We start from the raw sequence: 26,081 nt of genomic DNA, 5'->3' as shown, positions 1-26,081 counted from the left end.
GGTTAAAAGCTTTTGCTGGACTGGGGGTTCTGTCTCAGTGACCTGTGGCCATGGTCTATGTCCTGCTCCTTGTGATGTTTCCTTACCTAGATTAACAGTACCCAGTCATGTACCATTGTCCTTATTCTAAATTGTGCGTCTGTGTGTGGTGGACGTGGTTTATACGGAGTGAGTGTATTTTAAATTATGTAAAAGCACTTTGAGCTGCATCTCTGTGTATGAAAAGCTCTTTGTATAAATAAACATTGACTGATTGATTGATTTAATATCTGGCATAAAGGATATTTGGCACTTGGCAGAGGTTTGTGCTCTCTGAGTGCTCTGGTTTATTTTTATCTTACATGCCCATTTGTCCTGTTCAGGATTGTGTGGCTCTGCTGCCAATAAATCCTACATGCAAAACTCAGGAATCAACAATAAGAGCAAGCATAGTGCACCTTTGAAAATAGGGCATTCCGTTAAAGAGACAATTGGCCACATTTACATGGGAGCTTTAATTTCTTTTTAAAGGAGAATAAAAAATAATTCCTCTTTAAACTGACCATGTAAACACTTAATTCCTAATATTAATTGAATTCCTAATTAAACTTAAATCCGAATTAGATGGCTGGTTTATTCCGATTTTAATTCCGGATTAGATAATTCCTCTTTTTTGTACACACTTAACTTGCTTAAATCTGCTTGAAATTAGTTTACCGCAATGACGACATAATCCAAGATGGCCGTACGGACTAGAGCCGAGACAATTTTTTATAAAAGCGTTGAAAGACATGGATATAATGAAAAGAGTGGATGGACGGAAGCGTAAACATGCAGACTTTCACACGGACACACACAGACTTATTAAACACACACGGACCTCGGTAAACGCGGTAAACGGAACAGGCTTCACCGGACAGCTGGCACTAGAAACTCAGTTGTTAGAGCTACTGTCTTTACCAGGGAGCAACTATTTATTCCTGGTGATTGTTTTCCAAACTTTAACCAGGCTTTTTACCGGTGATTAGTTCCTATCTCCCTTCTGCTCCTGAAAACCGTGTGTTACTGTTGAGCTGCTGCTTCAAAACTACAATCAAAATAAAAGTGAAAACAGTTCTCGTGTGTGGTCTTCTGTGTTAAAGCCGACAATAAAAGGTTTGTTGTGTGTTGTTCCCGATAGACGTGATATGTCACATTCGCCCTCTATCCAATCAGAGCCTTCCCAACCCCCAGACCTAAAGAGGAATTAAATAAAGCCGAATAAACCGGTTTTCCATGTAAACCTCAATTCGGGAATTACTATTTCCATGTAAACACGAAGCAGAACACATTAATTCCAAATGATTTAATTTGGAATAACTAATTCCGAATTGAAAACATGTCACCATGGCCAACAGCAACAGAGTATCAGACATACAAATCTTTTTACTAAATACATACATATCTTTTGAGTAGAAAATCAATATTCCCACAAAAAAAAATACACATTTAAAGTGAGAATTGATTGTCAAAGCATTAACATTACATCCCTATACTGTTCTACCATTCATTGAATGAATTCAAATCCATAAGAAACAAACCTGGGGGTGCATCCAACAGTAAGATTTGTGAAAGAACAATTTTATGTGTGTGTGTGTGTGTGTGTGTGTGTGTGTGTGTGTGTGTGTGTGTGTGTGTGTGTGTGTGTGTGTGTGTGTGTGTGTGTGTGTGTATTTTGCCAACAAATTGCTGACAACATTTGCCATCAAACAGGCTTTTTCTGCAATAAAAAGAGGAAAATCTCCTTGACATTAAAAATGTGAGTACTATTTCCTTGGAGGGAATGAGAGCAAGACAGAAGATTATTAGGGGATGATTATTATCACCTACTTGCACAAAGAAAAACTTGGTAGGTTTTGTGATGACTACTGTTTTAATAAAACCACTGGGTTGCTATCGATTCTTCCAATCACATACTTTGAGGGATGATAGTTTAGTTAATCCTTGAGATGACCTAAAATCTCACTCGAGGGTCACTACCTGTGGAGCAGCGTACTACAAACCCATTTGATCTGGCCAGCGTTCAACCACTAAGCTTCTTTGCTCTAAGGTTTTTTTCTGCTGTGATTTGTTCCACATGTTTAGGCAGAGCAGTGTGTGTGCTAACGGCAAGGCTGGAAAAGGTGTTACTATGAGCTCAATTCCAAAAAAACTTCATAAACTTCTGACATTTGTAGAGTTGCTTTAAGCTAGTGGTGGTAAATAGCAGTGGTTTAACAAGTGCCTCCCAGTTTGGTTGGTGAAAACCACATGACATGCTGGTCTCTTGTTCTGAGGAGTGTTGAGCGCGGCGATGCTGTGTTTGGGTTCTGCTGAGGTTAACAGAGGGGTTTTAACCCTTGTCCCTGCAAACTCTTGCCATGTGTGGGCTTTCACGATTCAAAGGAAAAAGGTTTTCACCCAAGGTTTTTTTCACCAAAGTTTAATGAATATCTCGTTAAATTCAAATGTAATAACTGAATAAATAAGTTTCCTCCCGGAGGAGTGACAGAGAACACTGGGCTACTGATTACAGAAAGGAGTTAAAAAAAAATCAAGTATAACTGCATTTTTTTTTTGCAGGATGATCAAATTGGTTACTGGACCATTTTTGTTTCAGTCATACCAAAAACGTTGAATCAAGCATTAAACATCTGTTTTTCTTTCCTTTTCGTTTACACTTTCTCTGAATCTTTTTTGAGCAACATTTACTTCAGCCATCTCTGCAAGATCCCATCGCTCATGCAACATTAATTATTTTGTTTTCACAATATTTAGCGCATCATAACGGATCCACCCACATTGCATAATTATTCATCAGAGGCAAATACTCTAAATGAGCGATTCTCAACTTGATGGTCGGAACCCAAAAGTGGGTCGCGTACCTGTACTGGGTGGGTTGCAGACAGCTGGTCAAAAATAAATAAACACTTAAAGGGGACATATTATGCAATTTTTCACCCATCTCCATTTGTTCTAAAAACCTTAAAAACAGTATTTGAGGCTTATTTTCCCAAACTCACCTGTTTTCCAGAGTTTTAGCCATCTGAAAAGTCACTTTCTGAGCAACTCTGAAATTGGGCCGTTTTGGGGCCTACTTAAGCATATTCACGAGTGGGCGTGTCTATAGACGCTCACTCACTTCATGTCTCGCTCTTTTACAGGGTGATCAGTGATCAGTGATCACCAAAGCAATTTTATTTTTGCTATCCACACTGTTCTTGTTATCAGCCAAAAAACTGCACATTACAGTAAAAACACATGGCTATTTAAGCAGCTATTGTTATTTTCAGTCGGTCTCAGCGCTTCAGGGGTCCGTGCTTCTCAGCAGCAGCAGTCATTCAAACTCTCACCGGTGTGTTAATCTGCTGAGTCACTTTCTCCTCCTCCATTGCTCTTCTAACTACAGGAGTAGTGCATTTAAGGTGATAATCATTTGTTTTCTCCAACCGCTGCGCCGGATTGTGTCACAAACACGTCAGATCAGCGATACGAGGTGATAGAACAAATAGTGCTTACACTACAGTGTACTTTCACTGTGGAGGCACCGGCAGCAGGAAAGTTCTGTATTTAGCTTTACTGGTAGCCATCACTCTTTCGCTTGTGAGAAAAAAATGGCGGGTGATCAGGTTGGGGGTGGAGACCATGGATGGAGTTACCAGCGGAGGGGATCGGATTTCATTCACCGATTTGACTTGTGACTTCACAAATCTGGAAAATTTGAAAAGGAGCAATTTTCTCTGTCATGCAAGACTTCCAAAGACTACAAACAAACTACTGGATGAAATTATTTCACATTTTGTGTGCCGGTGGACACTCAAGTTACCTCAAAAGTGGATTTTTCATAATATGTCCCCTTTAGTGTATCTCATGTCGGAGTTGTCTTTTATTTTGAAATAAATGAAATGCATGTTGCACAGGAAAATAAATGGATTTAAGTTTTTAAAAAAGTGGCTCGCGATTTATTGATTGTGGCAAAATGTGGGTCCCAAGGGGAGACCAGTTGAGAACCCTTGATCTCTATGACTTGTACATGTGTTTTTGACAGAGACACCTCATTGCATGGTGATGTTTGCTTATGTTATGGTCACACCTACACAAGAATAGCATTCTAACAATAGGACGAGGACCTTTGAAGCACCGAACAATTACTGTGATGGACCGATTCTACTAACCAAATTAAATCTGCTGAGTTGCCGTCAAAAAGTTTCTCAGTAATGCACTCCAGCTAACTGCCCCGCCCCTTCAACTTTAAATGCCTGACACTTCCACACTTATAGGGCGAGTCATTGGGAAAGCCAGAGACTGGGTGGTGTTTGGAAGCACAATGCCAATAAACTCCACACCCATTTGAATTCACCACACTTAAAATGTATTAATGAAATAAAGTTTGCTTTTATATAGTACACCCTTACAAGTACAAAGACACATCAATGTTTAACTGCAAAGTTAAAAAAGCATCTGTCACAGATCAAATGTAAAGGAAAATGTAGCAGGCAAAAATTGAAAAATAAAATAAAAAATAACTTGACTAAGGCTTTGCCACATACAGTATGTCAGGCTTGTTCCTGGTTCACTTTGTGAGCGTCGCCTCGAATGAAATTACACTATTTGAAATTGATTCAGTGATTACAGTGCATCACTGCATTATGGACAGTGTAGGTGACACATCACTCACTTCTGCAGAAATTTTAAAGATCAGAACAAAAGATATTTGCATTCAATACAATCAGAAAAAAAAATGACAAAAGTAAAACTGCCATATTTGGCATGCAGCCATCACTAAATAAATACTCAAATGTTTTTTTTCTTCTTCTGTTGTTTACCTTTTCTACAGTAGACGTTTGGTCGCTGTTGTGCCTTTTGTAACATTCTTTCAATGAGGAGCAGTGAAGAAGGTGTTTAAAGACATGACAACAGGCAGCTTTTGTACGCAGGTAGAGGAATGTCATTGAGGAATTTAACCTGAGTCCATCTGAGCTTCTTTCACTTTAACAGACAGACATCTAGATTCCAAGTGTGTTTTTACACTAAAAATAATAATGCAAAGATACATTTTTGAGCCATGTTGCCATTTCATGAACACAGACGAGCTTTGACGTAACCTCTGCTGCTCATTCAAACTGAATGCTCAGTGAACTCCCTCCTCGGGTCCTTCCACAAAGGCTCTTCAGTGGCTCAAGTACCGACTCTGGCAGGGCCAACCCGAAACCATCCGGGCTTTGAGCTGACTGTATACATCAGGAATTTCTACACTGTAAGTGGAACCTTTTTCTGTACATGATCTGGGCCAGAATGTAGAGGACTTTACTCAGTGTCACCATGGAGGAAACAATAAATACTAGTTTACTGGCAGATTTTTTATTTTTTTTTAATCTGAATTTGAAAAACAAGTGATTACCAATATAAATATAATTTAGCAAATGCTTGGTATGATGCCTCACTCTATTAATAACAGATTGAAAAACACTGACCATTTTAAGAAGTCTTTTTGTCGACTTTAGTTGGTGCTAATATGAAAATTAAGTACAAATCAATAGTTTAACTATGAGAAATGTCAACTCATGGAATGATGATATCCAAAATTTACATCAAAGACCACTATGTTATATATATTTGAAACAGAGGTGGGGCATAATGTCGTGCAACAAGGTACCGCAATTCAAATAAACTCAAATAATTGAATAGGGCAGAACAGCAGCTTAAGGACAGATGTACAACCAGCCATAGCATTGCACAATCAGATAAAAAAACCACACATTAATTTTGAATCACATAACAGTTCATTTAAACTTAGAATATTAGAACGTCTCAAGATGTGCCATGAAGGGTTCGACTGGTATCATGGGGGTCAGATTAATAAAATAAATCCACATGATCTACTACACAACAGCTTGTTATGGTTTGCAGTGTCCCACGCCTAATTTGAAATCATCAACACTTTCATGTTTCATCACATTTCAACAAATTACTGTACATGTTTCTTGGTTTGAAGTCAGTACAATGCACATTTTGATATGCATGTCATAACAGAATGAGTTGAAATGGTCTTCGCAGACAACTGTAAACTGTTCGCCTCCGACTGATGAACTTAATACGTCATAATATCAGAAAGCAACGTGACAACTGAGTGAACGCAGCCATTATTTGAACCTCTTTTATAAGCCTGATGCTGACAAAAAACTGTACATTTTATGCTTGTAGGTGTAGATTGGCACAGAACAAACTAGATGTGAAAATGCAATATCAATATTGTAATCAACAAGTTAAAAATGATTTGGGTGGTTTTGGTTGACTTTAACACTTACCCTGTATAATTTAGAACAGTGGTTCCTAAACTTTTTGCAGTCGCGTACCCCTTCAGACCTTTAACCTAAAACCATGTGCCCCCTACTCCTGCACACTCAAAAAACATGATAATGTAATGTCATATACAAGGGAGCCGGCCCTAAAGTGAAATGTGTCCCTGAATTTTACCTATCCTGTTGAGGAATAATATATAATACAAAAATAATAATCTGTAAATACACAAGAAAAAAAGTTAGTCAGAATTATAATTTTTTGATTTATTTACATTTTTAGCCAACTGGCATTGAAACAACGCTCTCTTTTTAGAAAAGAAAAACTCCAGAAAATGTGTTTATTGATTTAACATACTGTATAACAGCAATGCAAAATATTCATCATCATGAAATTGTAAAATGCAACTTTAATCTGAAGGGTGAGGTTGAGGGGAAGCAAACAACTTAGTTCCTTTCTTACTGCTCGGGAACCCTTGTAAACCAGTTGTATTTTTATTATTTATTTATTCTTTAATTATTGTTATTTAAAAGGTTACCTCATTCAGATATAGCTTACGTATATATGTTCATAACAGTAACTATGCACAATAATAGACTAATATTTATAAAGAAGCTTGTACATATGCAGTAGGAACTACTCGCCCATAAATAAAGCCCTATTAAACTGTGTAAAACAATAACCAGGAATAAATATTTGCTCCCTTTAAAGACAGTAGCTCTAACAACTGGTACAATGATACACTTGGTGATTTTTTTTTACTCGGTGCACATACAACACACTGTGGCCGAGTAACTCCACCCGTACAAATATATATGAACCCCATAGCAATGTAGATCTCATTATATTTGCGTTTTTTTTTTTGCTATGATTGCGTCTTTGTCTGAGGCTGCGTGAAGGGGGCGGAACTCTGCCTCCGACTCCTCTCTATGGCCATGCTAGCTGGGCTAGCCACGGACCACAAGTGTACTGCAGCGCACATCTTGGTCTGCTGCACACTGTGAATATTTGGTCTTGCTATCGCTGTCAGGTGACGTGTAACTATTGATTGACTAGTTGACGTACTAACAGTCAATGTGGAAGGACAATTGATGTCTTTTAGCCACTTCTTCATTTTCAACAGTTCGCCGCACACAGTGAAATGAGCACCATCACTTACGGGTGTGAATCAATTAACTCATTCAGTGCCAGCCATTTTCAGAATTTCTAATTTCCCCCTCTGTTGCCTGCCAGTTTAGAGCATTTTGACTGATTTTTCAAGACCCACAGATTATTTTGTACTATGACAATTTGAAATCTGACACCAGATTCCAAAAGATTAAAGTCTCTACTTTCATCAGAAAAAATAAATAAATTGTCAATCACAGATGTCATTTCCTCTTCCTCCCAACACGCAGCGATGACCCATTTGGCCAGGTTAGTTGATGGTTTTAGCTCACACTCACAACATTATCAATAATCTACTCAGGTCCACACATGTTCTGTGTTAGTATGTGGTGTTGTGAGCTGCTGGATACGTCACAATATCATCCCTGCTTCTCCCCCCTTAGCTAATGGTAGCATCAGTGGCTAATCTGTCATCCAAAGGTGCGCTGCTGCCACTTTCAGGGCACCAGGTGGTCACTACATCAACAGAGAAGCCGTATATTCACAGTAGAACTCCGTCACAGTGTATCCTAGCAACTTCCGTGAAAAAACGCAGTTGACGAATTATCTCGTCAATAGCACTGAATGAGTTAATTAGATTTACGTAAGTCTGCGAGAGCAGGGCGACTGGCCATGTAATGAATTAGCTCTCCACTAGAGGACAGTCTTCCTAAGGCAAAGGCATGGAGGCTCCTAACTGCTGATCTATTTATTTTCTAGTTTCCAATGTTGTGACGCTGTTTTTAATTTTTCATCCACGTAACCCCTGTGACAATTTGCGTACCCCACTTTGGGAACCTAGGATCTATGGTTTACTATACCTCCATTTTATCATAATTTCCTCCCGAACACAATATCTGAAATCTATGTAATAGCAACCATAATGTGGTACACAGGGAAACAAAGCATTATATCTAGAAAAGTAAATCTTTTTTTAAGTTTGCTGCACTTTAACAAATACTGTTGATAAACCTATCTACTCTAAATTTAAAATACCTACAAAATAAATAAAATACATTTACAAAGAAATTTCAAAAACATTACAATACACATCATAGTAATGTGATTAATTTAATTAGTTTCAATTTTACACTAAACCAACTGTGCACCAATTGCACACCAACATTACAATGTGGGTGACACATTGGAAGAAGAAATGAGGGTCAAATATAATAATTTCAATCTTTACTTAGTTTATTATTGATAATCAGTCCTCTAAAAGTGAAAAAAATAGAAGGACAAATTTACGTTACGTGTTATGATAAAGGCTGTATTATCTGCTCAAAACAGAACACAACAAATACGCCTAAGGATAGTGTGATTGTCCTTCCACAAGAGGAAAACCTTGTATTACCTTAGTAATTTTAGGGTATCCAAACTTAACAGCATGTATGATGAAATATCAAATGTACTGCGACTCTACTACGAGACGTGTTCAGTCATACATACACCTGTGAACATCTAGGTATGCGCCTCCTTCCGTCTTTTTCTTCCTGTCTCTTGCATGAGCTCCATTCTCATCATATTTTCTATGTTAGTCTGTCTGCATTTCTCCAAACCATCTGGATATTATTTATTCCACTGCAAAGGTTTCTGTGCATGTCTTTACATGCTTCATTCAAATGGAAACCATGCATGAAAAACTTGGTTGGATTAAATAGTTTGCAAACTGTATAAAGTTTTCAGGGGTAATTTTTTTGAACAAAAGTTTGACTTCAGATGTGCCTTTATTGGGTCTAAAAGGTTTTTCACCAAAATCCTCGACCCACATACATTTGCAAATGACAACAATGAATGCCTTTTCTTTTGAGTCAGTGACAAAGTCTATGGTCCAAGTTGTAAAGTCAATCCTGAGACCTTGGAGCTATTAGCTAAAGCATCTGCATTTAGTTATTTTTTTGGTAAATGATCATACATTACATGTATAGCAACCAAAAGTAATTTACTGTATCCGCAAATAAGTGACAAGAAACAAAACAAATACTGCTGCTTACATTTTGGGTTAAATCGTGCCACCCATTTAAAAACGCCTGCTTTAAAAACAACACATAGGGGTTAGATATACGCTAGAGAATAGAATCATGAAACAAGCTATCCGCTATCCAGCCTAAGAAAAATCAACTATGATTCTAACCTGATTTCAAAAGTAACTTAGGACAGAAACTGTATACACCAACTTTTGACCAACCAGCATTCAATGTAGTAATCAATAAGTAATAGTAATGTGCCTATGCACCTACTGTAAAATAGTTTTGATGGTACATTTCTTGAAGTGTTATTTAATGATCTGGTAGCTTTTAAAGCTGCTTAAAAGGGTAGAATACATGCAACACTTGAGTTTGAAAACAATTGAACAGATCCAAAAGCAGCTAACAAAGTGTGTTACCTGCATTCGTTTGGAACCAATGGAGACCCTTTGGTGTAAGAATGGGTGGAATGCAAGTCTTTAGATGAGGGGGAGTAAAGATCTTGCTTCAGTAATCACAACACAGATGTTTCAAGGACCTTTCCTCTTGATGGATGTCAGAGCTCATGTAGGGAAACATAAAACAGTCATCTTCGGGGGTGAAGCTAAGTCTTTGCAGTGGGAGTTCTGTTTAGTTTGATCAAAAGGGTCAAAAGTCAGAGACAACAACTTTGCCCTCCAGACTTTGCACAGAATTTTCTGCATTTCTCAAGCTGTAGAATAGCTCACAGACCAGTGTGTTTTGGTGATCTATCACTGAGAACTTTGAGGAATACAAGCCAGTGCTGTCTCCCTGGTTACTAAGGAAACATCCAAGCTCCTTAGGAGGATGTTCTTCTACTCAGCATTTGGTAAATACATTAATGGTTACGTAATACAATTTTCCTTTTAAATGTCAATTGGATCTTAGATTTTCGAGTTTGTAAATAGGATACAATACTAAATGTTACATTACTTGGTACTACAGGTGAAAGTGAAGAATAACAATTACCAAATCATCTTTTGTTGGCCTTTAAAGTTTCTCTCAAGGTCCTCGAGAAATTACAAATGGAAATCCCAGGAGTAAAAAAAAAATATTCTAGGCTGCTTTAGGCAAAAAGCATGGGAGGAAAAACCATTTGTAGAAAAAGCACATCTGCAAATTGACACATATGATGTAACAGAAGGCATACAATGAATAAAAGGCAAGATTGTTCTCAATATTAAGAAGATAAGTGGAGTTAGAGCGATCCTGACAGGATAGACTGATGGTGGATCACTACCAAACAAACTGGGCTTTCATTTCAATTACAAGATCGAAGCCAACCACCTCAGGATTCCTTGAAAGTAAAAGCATGAAACAAACATTTTTGGCTCCTCTGGTTTTTCTGAATTACATTAGCAATGACAGAAGTTTATTCTATGAGCTGTGTTTCTATTCTTAGAGGTGTAATAAAGACTGGTTGAAGAGAGTGTATTGTGAGGTCTGCGGATTAGTGAACGATGATACAGATTAAAGTTAAAGCCTGAACTGCGCATGACATTGTGCTTTAATGATCATTTGCAACCTCCAGCAAAAGCTGTTGAGACTTGTTGTGACTTTGTTTCAAAAACACAAACATGAGTTTCTTCCCTCGACTATACAAAATGGTTAGTGTGTTAAAACTTATACACATGTTTTTAAAACGTTTTCTATATACACTGAGTTCAATCATTCATCTTACCTCGCTTAATCATGCAGGGGGACACAGGGGTCTTCTAGTGCTTATCACACCTAACATCAGGCAAATCCTGGATCGAGTGCCCGTCTGTTGTATCACACACAGTGTCCTTTTTAAAAATGTCTGTCTGTACAGAAAGCCCCAAGAAAATGTAATGCAGCATTATATTCTCTATGAATAAATGTGGTGATGTAAAGTTTTACCTGTTTCATCTGCTTTTCTATTAAAGGGTTGGGATTTTATCAACTGGTAATAGTACTTATACTATAAGTAATCTTCTCTTCTGTCAATCAATAAGTCGCCTGAGTACCTTGCATGGCAGCTCTGTCGCATTGGTGTGTGAATGTGAGTGTGAATGGGTGAATGAGCTGATATTGTGAAGCCCCACCTTAGTAGTTAGTGTTAGGGTTAAAGCACTATGTAAATCTAGTGAATTTACCATTTTAGATTGTTGTAAAATATAGAAAATGTAAAAATATGGTTAAAACAACTGGATAGAAAATGAATATTAGTGTCAATGCTACTTTGCTTAAAAATCAGATTTGAATCACTGACAGTAGTGCCAGACTAAAGCAGGGCACACACAATAATAATCGGGCCATCCAGATTTTGCCCCTTCCCGATTTAGGACGACAAACACCAGATTAGTTCATGTCCGAGAAGATGATCCTGTTACCTGAGTTGTTTAAGAGTGATGTCCTGATAATGACTATGAATTGCTCCATGGAACGAAATGTAGCCAATCAAGAATCAAGCTGACAGGAACAAGGAAGCATGTGTAGAGTGTAAAGTGCTGAAATCTTTTTTTTTATTTTGGGATTTTTCCTTCAAAAAATAGTCCACCACGATTCCCTCTTTTCTTGTGTCCACTTCACTATTGCTTGTAGGGTTTTCTGGTTGTTGCTTTTGTTTCTGCTTCTTTGTTTTTGTTATAGATCACTTTTGATCATGAGAGATTTTTGGCTTGGAGAAATAAATTCTGAATCGTGAGTGAGATAGAAACACCACGTGTGTGATGAGCTGTGTTGCCATTATCGAAACACAGCACACACAGGTGTGAGGTCTGTAACAGATCAAAACTCTGCTTAAATTGTTCTGGAAAAGAGAATGTGCATGGGTGCTAATAAATGATCAGTATCACAAAATATTGTTCTTAAAAACACAGGCTAACAGCCCCTAAAACACTGAATCGCTTTGGAATTAAGAACATTTTAAAAAGTCTTTCTTGTCTAAAGACGGGCAGACACTGTGTCATTTTTTTCAATCATTGTACTGTAAACTGTGCGACTCAATTGCAGAGTCCGAAAGTGCGCAGGTCACGATTCATATTCTTACACCTTACGGACCGACACTCTGACACGATCTGACTGCTCAAACTGTACGTCCATACACGACCATTGAGGTCCTCTTTCCAGAAATCCAACGTACAAATTAGAAGAAGAAGAAGAAGAAGAAGAAGAAGAAGAAGAAGAAGAAGAAGAATAACTCTGAAGCATCACAATTAAAACAGAAGAAGAAGAAACCGGAAGTGGAAAGACACTCGCAAATATTAGAAAAAAAAGCTTTTAAAAAGAAAAGGCTGCGATGCGTTGGACCAGGAACTGGTTGGACAGACGTGTCCAGCCCGTGGCACTACTTCAACAGTGAGATACCCTCACAAGGAGCGACCAGGATTGCTGATCAGGAGCTGGTCGTGAGATGTTAATTGCTTCATGTGACCCCACGTATACTACACGATGCACGACACACGACTTAGCTGAGACTCAGCCCGATCCCAAAACTAGAAGCACAAGTGAAAAATTGGCTCAAAATGGGCCAAAAATCACACAGTGTATGCCCGCCTTAACTGGGGCAACAAAGTAATTAATGTAAATGGTCCTCATGCTCCCTCTTGGTGTCAAAGACTTCCTGGGGTTCGTAGCAGTAGGCGGTAGGTAAACACTATTCCCAATGTCATACGTCTACACCAACTCATTCATGTAAACACAACCATTTGACACCCAGATGAGTGTTAATTAAGGCAACATCAAAAGAACAATGACAGCATGCTGGGAGCATATGGCTGCTTTTACGGCACACCCCTGTATTTAATTAAAAACATCTTTGAGTGGAAGTAGTGTTTTTACTTATCCTTACTCCACAGAGCTAAGGCAAACAAAGGTACAAAAGAGAAACAAAATGCTGACGTTTTAGAGAAAAATCAAGGTATGTGAAAACAAGATGCAGATTTTATGACTTTTTTGCCAAATTTAGGGGAAAAAAGAAAGACAAAGGTCACATAAATGAGGACAGACATCTGAGTCATCCAAAAAAACCTGTATGCACTCAACTAGTCAGCAGAGTCATCTCGTAAAGAGGAGGAGATTTCTTTCCTTTTATCTTATCAAAAGATAAACAAGAATGAGGCTGAAAAAATGACTAAAATTATATCCAACCCTTTGGGCAAATTTTAAACCCAAAAATAATTTCCACGCTACTGTTTTCACACATTAACGACCGTCGTGGGAGCGTGAGGTAAATTATATTCTTCTTACTACTACAGATGTGAAATTCAACACTAGGGTTAAGTGAAAGTTAGCTTCCAAAGGAGATGAGAAAAGGCCCTCAGTATCTGTGGCTCATCCTTGGGCAAGGCACTTTACCCACATTGCCTCGTATGAATGGGTATGAATTGTGCATGAATGTTGGTGGTGGTCAGAACATTGAGTGACTGGTGTGAATGAATAATGGTTTCTGTATGCGCATTGAGTCTCCTTGAAAAGTGCTATATAAATCTAAACCATTATTATTATTATTATTATTATTACAATGAATCCATGACAAAATTCCAACAGACCAAATCCCAAACCGTTATAGGAAAAGTGAATAAAAATTGATAGATACAGTCCCTTACCTATGACATATCCCATAAAATATGTCTTTTGTCATATATATAAAGGGATTTTATTCTCAATCCATAGCTCAAAGAGCATCTACTACCATCTCACAAACAGGTTTAAGATGTTACGTCTCTCAGTATCAGAAAAAAGTATACGGCATATTAATTTTCTAACACAGGAAATCTTTCAGTATTAAATGTGGGATTATGAATGAAGAATTCTCCATTGGTATTTTAACAGATTAGGTCAAGGACTAAATAACCAAAATTTAGACTTGCATGTACCTAAAATTGCAACAGACTAAAATGTTACAGTACATAACTAAAGAGCATCATGGCTAGAGGCTCTTGGGTTCAAGTTAAGCCCGATCAGCCAATCAACTTGACATATACATTGATCACAGCATATGCCCTTTGTGGTTGATGAACTTTTGATCCACTAAATGTTTTGAAGAGATAAGATACCACAGCCTTAAACTCAAATATAATATCTCAAGATTACAGCCAGTCTGTCTTATCAGGACAAGCGGAGTAGAACAAAATTTGGGGTCAATCTCCTTTGTCATTTTGGCTGTGTGTGTGTGTGTGTGTGTGTGTGTGTGTGTGTGTGTGTGTGTGTGTGTGTGTGTGTGTGTGTGTGTGTGTGTGTGTGTGCGTGTGTGTGGCCCCTCCTTCTTAATTTGCACATTTAATGTGGAAAAACGTGTAAAAGCAATAAAGTGTCAAAACTTTATTAAAGCAGTAAACTGACAGAAGTGATTAGACAAGCTTACACAGAATGATGCGATAAACCAACTGTTTCTGCTACATCAGGTCTCTCTATATATTGTTTATCCTACTGTTCTCCAGAGAAGGAATGCAGAAATACTTGAAAGTGTATAACAATGCTTTGATTCCCATTTTAAATCTGTCCAACCCTGAGTAGGATAAATAGTTTAGTAGAGCTGCAACCAGTCCCTCCCGGTCTCATTGTACAAACGCGCGTCTCCAGCTGAAATAACGGCGCGCCATCGGACTTTAGGCATCTGTTTATAACATCAAAAGCCTTTATCTGTTTTAGAATGCTCTGTGCTACGTCTACGTGGCAGGTAACCCATTATGTTCATGTAGCCATACCTGCATCATACGTGCGTAATAGTTCCCCAAATCATATAGTAGCCTATTCTATTATATGTTAAAACATGAGAAGGGTAAAATGGATACTTACGATATTGGGCTTTGCACTGGGAACGCTGAAAGATCGCACAGTTTACTCCCTCAGTGAAGTGTTGAAGTTGAAGTTTGACTCTCTGTGGCTGAAAGTCCTTTAACTCAAAGAGCGAAACTCTTATTGCGTCAAAGTCGCAGCGAAGATTCCAAGTCCGATGCACAGCCAGGTGAGCGTCTCATGATATGTTCCTGCAGGTAGAAATGAAACTCTCTCCAGTTTGTTTTCACCAGTGTGTCAACGTTTCACTACTACAGGGAAACTGTTGGATTTTCCTATGGATGCGTTCTGCTGCTGGGTGCCCGTGCCTCTCTGTGCCGGTGCGGTCTCTCTCTCTCTCTCTCTCTCTCTCTCTCTCTCTCTCTCTCTCTCTCTCCCCACGATACAGGACCTTTGTGTGCTCATGACGTCACTCACGCACGTACGAGCACGTCCCGGACACGCGTCGTAAAAACAAACACGTTTTTATGAATGAAAATTTCACCTTTAATGATTTAAAAAATAATTGCTATATAAGCATCTACAGAAAACAAAAGAACAAGTACAGTAACAAAAACACAAGCAGTTCACTGTGTGTTTTAGTAAAAAAATAAAATAAAATAAAAACATATTAGAAGATTTCTAAAATCCTCAATTTTCTAGTAGTGGTAGAGTTTTTTTTTTTTCTTGCTCCCTAATTGGAAACAGATTTTTTTCCATCCACTTGTTAAGGGAGAGACAGGAAGAGAGTGAGGGGTGGAGTGAAACAGGGGGAGTGTGAGACCAACAGCATGGGTCTCAAAGACATATTGTACTCCTGTCCAATTAACCTCCTCATAGTACAGTAGACATATTTCCTCCTGTCTGTCTGTGTCGGTGTCAAAGGGAAGCCAGAGACTACTGTATGGTTGTGAGAAAGTATTTGAGTTTAAACACACACGTCTGCCAACTTCACACCATCTGTGAACACTTATTAAGGTGTTTGCAACAAACCACAACTACGACCACCACTGTACGGGAATGAAACGGAGGTGAAATATTTGATTTGACAAAGCTATCAGATGCTAACAATTGAGTTGTTTGTTGTAATATGAAAACAAGCAAGTAATTAACCCCATGAGGCAGGGTATTTAACTAAATTGTCCAGGGGCCCACGTTCACCTAAAGCCAACAGCTCAGGGGCCCAACTTCAGGCAATTATTGTCATTAAATGGCAGTAACTTGCACAATGAGCTGTTACATTTTAGAACATTTATTTTGCAGAATTAAATCAGCAACACCAATGGAGATAAGGTAAATATGCACAATTCAAACCAAAATATGCAGTTGGGAAAAAAAATGGATAAATTACTGATGATGTTTTAAAATTAAATTAAAATGTTAATCTTTGTATCATATCTGATTAAATATTACAGACGTGGCACAAATGTTGCAATTACTTGACTTAAACTTAGTTTAAAAATTATACTTATAATTAGTTTAAAAATAGACAAACTCACTGGGAATGCGCTCACAATCATATACAGTATAATATAAAGACTGTTAACCTAATGGAAAAAGCATTTTTTTTTTCTTGAATTAAAGCAAATTTGCTCTTTTAAAAAAGCCCTGTCCAGTTTAAATTCAGAATTAAAAAAGAGGTTAATTTAGATTAGAGTCAGATACACAAAAGAGTAATAACTTAACTCTGGCACCGGTTAGTGGCTGGGATATATTATACAGCAAGTGAACATTTGGCACAGTATTAGAAATGTAACAAATATGACAAATGCTAAATTGTAATTGGTAGATATGGAAGAGCACTCTGACAAACATTCTGTATCTAAAACTGCTCCTTTATAGGCTATTGGATGACAAAAGAATGGAAAAGCAAATAATTGGATTCAAAGTTGAAATCTGTCAATGCTTCTGTAGTTCAAAATGCAAAGGAAGGTGAAGCTAGAACATTTGATCTTGATAGAGATATGGCAGGATATAAAGTTTATTGCATCAACAGTCTCGCCTCGTCATCTGTGCCTGTGTACCTTGTACCGTACAGCAGACATGGGCAACTGGCGGTGCAAGGACCTCATGTGGCCCTCGGTCTAATTTAGATTGGCCCTCAAAAGTAGAAGCATAAAATGAAAAAGAAAAACACAAAGCAACAATAAAAATAGGCATAATGACTACAAAATCATACAAAATTAAAGGAAAAAAACATAAAGGGGCAACAGAAATACACAAAAGTACAGTACAACAGAAAAATACACAAAAGAACAATAAAAAATATGCATGAGAGCAACAAAAAAAGAAACTTAGTTAGAGAATGGCAATACAATATACAATATTAACCCCCCCAATTTTTTTAAAATTATAATAATAATAATAATAAATAAAAAAGGAAAAACATTTTCTGTATCCCCCACTGTGATAAAGGTGGCCATGTTGGCTGTAAATAGTTGCTGATGATGCTAAAGCCTTTCCCAGCTGACAATGGGTGCAAGTCAGAGAAACCCCCTTAGGATCAACCCAGCCTCACCTGTGTCAACATTTCTCCTTTTTTGTGCTGCATGGAACTAGTTTTAAAGTAACTTAACCTTAATAGTAACCCTAACCCCTAACTGGACCTTACATATATTATGGTTTGCAGGAAATAGCTTCCAGATTAAATAAGTCAGTTTGAATTTTGCTACAAGCAGCACAAAAAAATAAAAAAAAATTGTATTGTCATGCACTTAACGCTGCAATATGTAACTTTTTTGGCATCATTTGGTCAAAAGTCCAGCATATTGTAATCAAAGTGCTCTGAGAGGACAGTGAATCTCATCTTCTTCTCCTGGCCCTGTAAAATTACATTTATAAATCCAGGAGTGTGACTCTCCAAGAATCTATATATCAGCCAATCAGAGATCTTTCTACAAACACGTGTGCTCCGTGAGCTGTTCATGGCGTTACTATTGGCTGCTCAACTGAAGTCAGACGCGTTCAGGTACCCTCGGTAGTAAAATTGAAATGACGGACGTCCAAGCAGAAGTCTCCATAACAGCGTTAGATACAACAGTTACACAGCAAATCAAAAGGAAAAAGGCAGAACGATGTGGAGAAGCAACAGTTTAAAGCCACAAACACTGAGGAGGAACAGATTGATTTTGCTTTGTGTCCTCGCAGACCTCCATGACTGTGGAGGTCCGCACCACACACACACTGGTGGGATCACAGGTGGTGATCTCTGTGTGATCTCTGGTGGGGACGAGCTGACGGCAGCTGCCGCTGCTCAGTACAGTATCTACAGTGTAACACGTGTATTCATGTTAGTCTCAAAAACACCAGAAAAATATCCAATAACACAAGATATAGTTCATGCACTTGTCACTAGTCTATACTGAGAAAAAAAAGTCACAAAGAGCGTTCACAAAAGACACCGGTAAGGGAGGTTGAGTTTCGGTTTCGGTAGAGAGAGCGGAGAGAGGATTCTGCAAACTGCAGCTTTAAAGGTGCCATACTGTATGTTCCACCACCACCAGGTGGTATATTACTTGTGACAGGTTTTTTGTTTTCTTTTTGTTTTTTTTTTAAATAGGATAAAACCTATTTTTTTGTTTTTGTACGTTTGCATTTAATATTATTTTCATTTAAACTATAAAGAAACACTAGTGTTTGTGTGTGATCTCTATTTAATTGATGTAAATCGTGAATTTCAGCATATATTTCACCTAACAGACCACTACAAGCTGAAAATATGGAACTGTACACAGCAGTGATGCTAGTGAACATTACACAGAAAAAGGCTTTGACGCCCGCGATGGTCTAGTTTGGGGACTGTTCTGCTGTAAATAGGCTCATAGTCACCCAACGGGTGGAAAAAAGGTACTACAGGTTAGCCGGGCCGGCAATATTTATTAATGTATATATAACTATTTAATCTAAAAAATAAATAAATAAATAAAAATCGCATATGGCATGACAGCTAAGGACATTTCTTCACACTCAAATTTTAATTTTAGGTATTTCAGACATATTTAAAAGTTGAAAATTCACCATTATTTTACATATGGACCCTTTAAGATTAGATTAATTTAAGTGAAAGTTTTGCAATTTTCCATTAAATCATGTTGCTTGGATATTTCACCTTTGAGGTACAGCCCACTTTTGAAGATTCTGGCAATCTCTCCAAGTTTAGGAGGGCATTATTTGTGGTAGGACCAGACTGTTTTTAAATATACCATACCTACCTTCCATACCTGCCATTTACTAAACACTTTTGTTACTAAAGTCATTTTGTTGCTAAATTGAGCATATTTTAAGTTGTGTTTAAAGTGGTTGATGTTGTTTTTGAGGTGGAAGGTTGTTGGTTCAAGCCTTACACATGGAAGCTGGCACTGCTTGTGTGTCTTGTTTATGTAAAGCATGAATGTTTTCACTTACTAAAGCCAAACCACAGGAGTAGCCATTCTTACGAGAACAATATATCCACAATATACAAAAGAAATGAAAACTTTAGATTTATCGCTGTTATGAACCACAGAATTGGTTGTTTCAGTAAAAGTGAACAAAATAGATCAATATTTGAGTTAGGTAATGTCTTGCGAGTGCAATCCAATATGAGATCACGCTGTTGTGGTAAACCACATGTTAGTGTGCTGATGTTTGTGGAGTCACTGCATTATCGATCCAAACAACAGTTATTACAATTGACCCCCTTTGAAACCCTCCATATTAAAAACAGTGTGTTTATAACTTTTGATTGCTTCTGCCGTTACTTTCTGTGTGAAGGTTAACTCTACTGACAGTCCTAGACAGTGTTTCTAGAATGGGGGTACGTGTACCCCTAGGTACACGTACCCCCATTGGCACTACAGGGGGCGCTTGAGAGAGAGAAAGGATATTTAAGAAACTAAAGTGTTAAAATATGAGGTTTTATCAGCAACTAACAAAATGACAACAAAAACACAATATGAGAAAAAAAATATACTGAATAATAAAAAGAACAAACAACTACAAAATAGACAAAATGACACCAAAAATACACACACTAAGAGAGAAAAATACTTACTATTGCCAGCAACACACAAAACAACAACAAAGACACACTAAATAAGAGAAAAACACACACGATCACTACAAAATGCACAAAAATAACAGAGAAACATACAAAAACAATATGAGGAAATACCAAACACCAAAAACAGGCATACTGAGAGATAATAATTTCAATTATACCAACAACTTGGATACTTGGATTCAAAAGTAAGAGAAAGGGCTACTTGAGCCAAAAAAGTTTGAGAACTTTTAAGGTCTAAGATATATTCCGAGTGTGACAAAAGTTTTGTATGTTTTAAGGTTTATATATTTAGATGAAGGAGTAAAATATTCTTGCGTAGTGGAGATTTGTGACACTGCAACAACAGCATATTTTATAAAAACATAACAAATGTAATAACGTTACACATCAAGATTTAAAGCTGCAGTATGTAGAATCATGAGACTGGAATGGAAACAACTATGCTCCCCCTCCCCTTTCTGTTTTGAATCCACTGGCATCCTCGTGAACACACACACAACTGTGGAGTTGTTTACAGTGATTTTGTCACTAAATTTGGCAACTTTCCAACTCCTCTTTGTGATTTTTTTTCAAAAACGACTATTGACAAACCTAGCCACTGTTTCTTGTGTTACTGAAGAGTTTCCTGATGTTTTAGAGACTGAAAGCTTGTATCACTCTGTAGTTACTGTCCTCAATGTGCAGCGGGTGGCTGCCATGAGCTCCTCCCCCGTCCCAAAGCGCTCACAGGCAGTCAGGTTGACACTCAGTAGCCCCCGACTGCAGCACTCCCAGGTGTAGGTCAGAGCAGAGAGAGAACCCACATTACTTTTTATTTATTCCGTCTGTTATCACTCTCCCTCTGAAACAAGTGCGTGGTGCAATCGCGAACGTCCACTTTGAATCTGCACAGACTTCCAAGGAGTCCATTCTGCCTGAGTATGTTTGGGCCTAATGCTGCAATGGGGACTTTTTCTGCCGAAATGCCTGCCATTGTACTTTCACTACCGACAGGACATGAACGGCATGCGCACTGACTTTTGTCGTGCAGCCAATAGTAGTTTATAGCTTTGAAAGAATATTAACCAAACTTGTGATTGTTTTGTACCACTTTAATGACAGACACCTCTCGTTTGAATACTTCTGTTTGAGATGTATTTACATTTCTATTTCTGAGAAAGTGGTTTAAAACCAGCCATCAAAAACGAGAGCTGGAAGAGAGATACAGAGCAGACAGAAAGCAAAATACTGACAAAATAAGGTGTTCATAGTGACATCGATTAGTAAATTAATGACAAATTAATTAACAGTTGTTTTTATTTACATTACGAATTTCCATTCAACGACGTTGAGGCTACAGCCTTTTGAAATCTTATCATAAAAATATGAATGTGTTTAGGATTTATGTATATATTAAAAATACCTGATTACTCAGAATATAAAATGAGATATTTTATGTAAGAAAATAAATAAACATATAGTAGTACAATAACATTTGTAGGGCTCATACTTCCTGGTAAATTAGATTTTTTTTAGTTGTGTATTTGTGCTCGAGACATGACAGAACCTTTTATTTCACTCAAGTGTAAAAGACCAAATTTAAACCACAGAGTCCTAAAATGGAAAGTAAATATCTGACGGCTCAAAGAGAATCCCAACAGTCTGGAAAGCTCCTGCTTCCAATCCGGAATACTGTCACATATCTGATAGTTTAACTGCTGTTTTTTTTTTTTTTTTACAAAAACTTTTTCAAAGTAGTCCCTTCTAAATGATTGTGCAACAAAATTATTCACACATTACATCAATAAAAAATCCTTGCCAGTATTACTAAAGTGTCAGCTTGGCAATGATACCTTTATATAAGGTCGATCTAGTCTTCATGCATTTTATTCAGGAAGCTTAATATCTGATGGACTTTACCAAGGTCGAGTGCCTCAGATTTCTAACTCTGGCTTGGAAAGGTTTGAACAGAATTGTGCCCAGAAATGTTCTCATCCCTGTCAAATGCATTATCTCATATAAACTCCCTCAATGATTAAAGCAGAAATAACTGAACAGACATGGCTCAATGAGCCCAATCCAAGAGAACTTCATGTTTTCATCACACAGACGAGGTTGCTCAGCATAGCATTCTATGACCTGTTCATAATAAACATGGGCAAGTAGGGCAAGAGGAAGAAGAGCAAATATTAAAGAAAACAAATCTGATCTTATTCTTTCATGATCTTCTCAGGTCTCCATAAACTCCACAGTAAGATATGGATAGCTTTGAGTAAAATAAAGTAATCCCCTTTTTTTTACTCCTTGGAATTGTCCCTTCCCTGTTTAAAAAGTGAGCATATCATGGGAAAAATACTTCTGTTGATTAAAATTGGAAGAAGATCAACATTGATCTTTACATTTGCTTATGATGCATATTACTTTTCAGACTAGTGGTTTCATGTAGTTACAGATGCCTTTTACCTGTCCAAACAATCAGTAACCTTTTGTTTTGATGTATCTGAAGGCACCCCTTAGTATTTCAGATGAACTGTAACAACGTGTTGGATACATTTATCCATGCTCTTTACCAGTTTTTCATTTTGGCTTGTGCCACAGTTTAAGAATTTATTGAAGACCATGTACAGGGAGCACATGTACCTTACCTGAAATTGTCTCATAAAATGACTAGTCAAACTATGTAATTAACTTGTAAATAAATGTAATAACATATCCCAAGTATTAAAGAACCTTCAGGGGTAAATGGCTTGGAAGGATTTAAAGGCACACCGTAGACTTTCTGACCTAAAGAGTTGACCCATATGAGTTATTTTAAATGATTCCTCAGGCCAATATACAGCGCTTGACAGTATCAATGCTCCGAGCAGGGCTTCCCTCTTGAAATACCGACTACGTAAGTTTGGAGGAGACGGACCGTCTTTCACCAGGTCATGTGACCTGGAGAAGTTTCACTTTACAATAGTAACATGACCACAGGCTCGGCTATATATATATAGTTCTCATAACATTTCCCGACCCGGCGCAATTGCTGTGGGCAGCTGAAATGAGCTTAGCCTCTGTTTACAGCCAAAAGAGCACAATATGGTAGTTTCGTGTTGAGCTAATGGTGCACTAATCGTCGCGATAGTTCAGTTAAATGTGGATTCTTTAGTAAGGGAAGTCGGCAAGTCAGATCCATAACTTAGGGATAAAGATTGGCTCTCAAGGCTGGGCTCGGGCCACAGCTACAGTCTATGGGCTGGAGGAGCAGCCGCCACCGCCCACTCTTCTCCCCGCCACCGCAAACCCGGTGCTCAGCCCGCGTCGGTGGCGCTCCCCCCCACTCCCTGGCATCGCAGCAGTCCTTGGCCCCCTTCGCCGAGGGTCGGCGCAGCAGATGGGCGACCCCACGCACGTCGGGTTGCCCGTCCGCAGGTCAACTACTGTCTGCATACACGATCAAAAGATGAAGGGAGGCTGGCCCGACTGACTGTTTGTTGATTTTTGCGACAGAGCTGTGGCGCTTGTGGCCACTAGGGGAGCTTGCGTTAAAGTTACTGGTTTATCACCCTTAGTGGCCAAAAGTTACACAATGTGCCTTTAAGTAGATTACTAAAATAAGAAGATTTAGTAAAACAAGTGAGAATATTCATGTTCTAACTTGTTCACCGCCAACAGCAGATCTACTGAAGACAAGTATTTTAAATCTAAAAACACTAATGCCACCAAAATGTGGATTTTAAGACCAGGGATAGGTTCAAATGTGCTTTGAGAATACCTCTGGCCTGAACCCATGGATTCATTGGTTATACATTAATGCTGATGAATCCTTGTAAAACCGTTTAGAGCCTGTTCCCCTCCTTACTTATACAAAGAGGACAGCTGGCCACAAAGTCCCGATTCCATCCCAATGGGGATAATATTCATGCAATTTATTGGTCATAACCCTGCAAACGTCTGTATTTGGTAACCCTGCTACTGGTGTGTGAAAATGCTAAACCTGCACCAAGGGGAAGAGGGATTTGACAATGAAGGAGCCATGGGAAGAGGAACTTCTGTGGAATAATGTTAAGATTAATTAAATTTATGGATGAATAATTCTTGTACTACTTTTCTCTCTCTTCTAGTCTTTACTTTGTACATATTATGTACGTGTACATTGATGTTTATAGTGTGGTGAGGTTATGTGCTAATGGATGAATGTGCTAATGGATGTGCTATGAAAGGACAATATTTTTCTTATATTATTTCTTCATTATCAAGTACATGAAGAGGGTATCGTAAAACTTACAATGATACTTCACAGTTTCCAATCATCCAATTGACACCAACAGTTCCTTTTCTCTACAGCCAACGGACAGATAACTGGCCACTTTTCTTCATTGTTTACACTTGGTAACTTATTTTTCACAGACAATTTTGTTCCATCTTGTGTACAAAGTTTTCACAATACTTTCAGCCAGCCTCATCCACTTATTCACTATTACAGTAACACACAAATGGTGGTGACCATTATGTATTTCACCAGTCACCTGTGGAAAATCCATCCCTCCATCCATTTTTTGACCCGCTTGTTCCTGTTTTCGGGGTCGTGGGGGTCTGCTGGTGCCTATTTCCAGCTCTGAATGAGCTTAATTTGTAAATCAAAAGGTCCCGGAACACCGACCGCATGTTGTTCTGGCAGTGAGAACGAGACAAAAATGTCATGGAATAAAATGTTTTTTAAATCGCCTTTTGCTAACTGAATGGGCCAATAATATCACGTGAGTTAGCCTAAATGTTCATAATAATTATGAATCCGCGTTGAAGAAGCACAGACAATCTACAGAGCGCATCCACTTTGAGTGACAGCTGTCAAAATCTGCCATGTTTCAGCACCACAGACAGTGCAAAATAACTGCTAATTTAGGCACTTTTAACTTTTGCACCCATGCCATAACTCCTCTAATGAATCAGCAGCACAGCAGAAAATTCAAATATAGCATATGCTTACCTTGTATTTGTCTAAAAGAGAAGGAGAACGTTGTATCCTCGCAGCTTTTTTTTTTTTTAGATATTTCACAGCCAAGGCCTGACTTGTCTTTCATAAGCCAAGAGTAGCAGCTCATCATGGCATTGAACTGAGTCTGTCCAAACTTCCATGGTCTCAATATCCATTGCAGAACTTTCTCCTTCTCTTCTCTCTGTCCCTGGGTCCTCCTCATGTACCTTGTATAGTTCTCCTCCGGTGTCCTGCATTAGTATCTTTAAATCCAGCTGCCTATTTTTTCTGTAGGTCATTTTCTACCATCTTCCAAGCTGACAGAGAAACAATTTTTGCGGAAAATCACACTTTAGACGTAGAGTGGGCATGGCTTGACATGCCCTGTCTTCCTCACTTGTGCTCAGTTTTTACATTAAATTTAGCGTGTAAAATGACATTTCCAGTGATTTCAACTCAATAAAAGACACAGCTGTCCAAATAAAATACTTCACAATGGAATCGTAACGCCTAAAAGCAAATTAGATTAGATCTTGCTCCGACAGGATCTGGCACAAATTAAGCTCTGGGTGAGGGTACACCCTGGACAGGGCGCCAGTCCATCACAGGGCAACCTGTGGGAAATATAAAGAGAAATTAGCCTGTCCTTTCTGAATTAAATGCTCTTTTTTTGTGGTTTACTTCTTTTTTTTTTGGCTCAGTGGCAGCATTTGTTCCATATTTTTTGTCATTGCCCAATACAATTCTCTGTCTGTTTTTTTACTTTCTCTTCATAATGTAATGTTTCTTTTTTCCCACTTTCTCGTGTGATACTTTCCTCTTCGTCTCGGTTCTGATGACTCGTAATGTTTACCAACGGCAAAGCACAAACCTGATTGGTTGAGGTGTGTCACGAGGGACGAGGAACTCACATGGAATTGGTCTGAGC

General features: G+C 38.2%; 1 protein-coding gene across 1 annotated transcript in view; it reads right to left on the bottom strand.

Moving 5' to 3' along the window:
- The window catches only part of lpar1 (lysophosphatidic acid receptor 1), a 55,178-nt gene extending 39,656 nt beyond the window's left edge, over positions 1-15,522 (bottom strand). Inside the window, exon 1 of the mRNA XM_028462782.1 lies at positions 15,195-15,522. The gene's annotated coding sequence lies outside the window, so the exon portion shown is untranslated. The remainder of the gene's footprint in view (positions 1-15,194) is intronic.
- Between the last annotated feature and the right edge of the window lie 10,559 nt (positions 15,523-26,081).

The sequence above is a fragment of the Gouania willdenowi genome, chromosome 12 (genome assembly GCF_900634775.1).
Source record: "Gouania willdenowi chromosome 12, fGouWil2.1, whole genome shotgun sequence".
NCBI lineage: Eukaryota > Metazoa > Chordata > Actinopteri > Blenniiformes > Gobiesocidae > Gouania > Gouania willdenowi.
The sequence above is the reverse complement of the archived record's forward strand: the minus strand, read 5'-3'. Positions and strand labels throughout refer to the sequence as shown.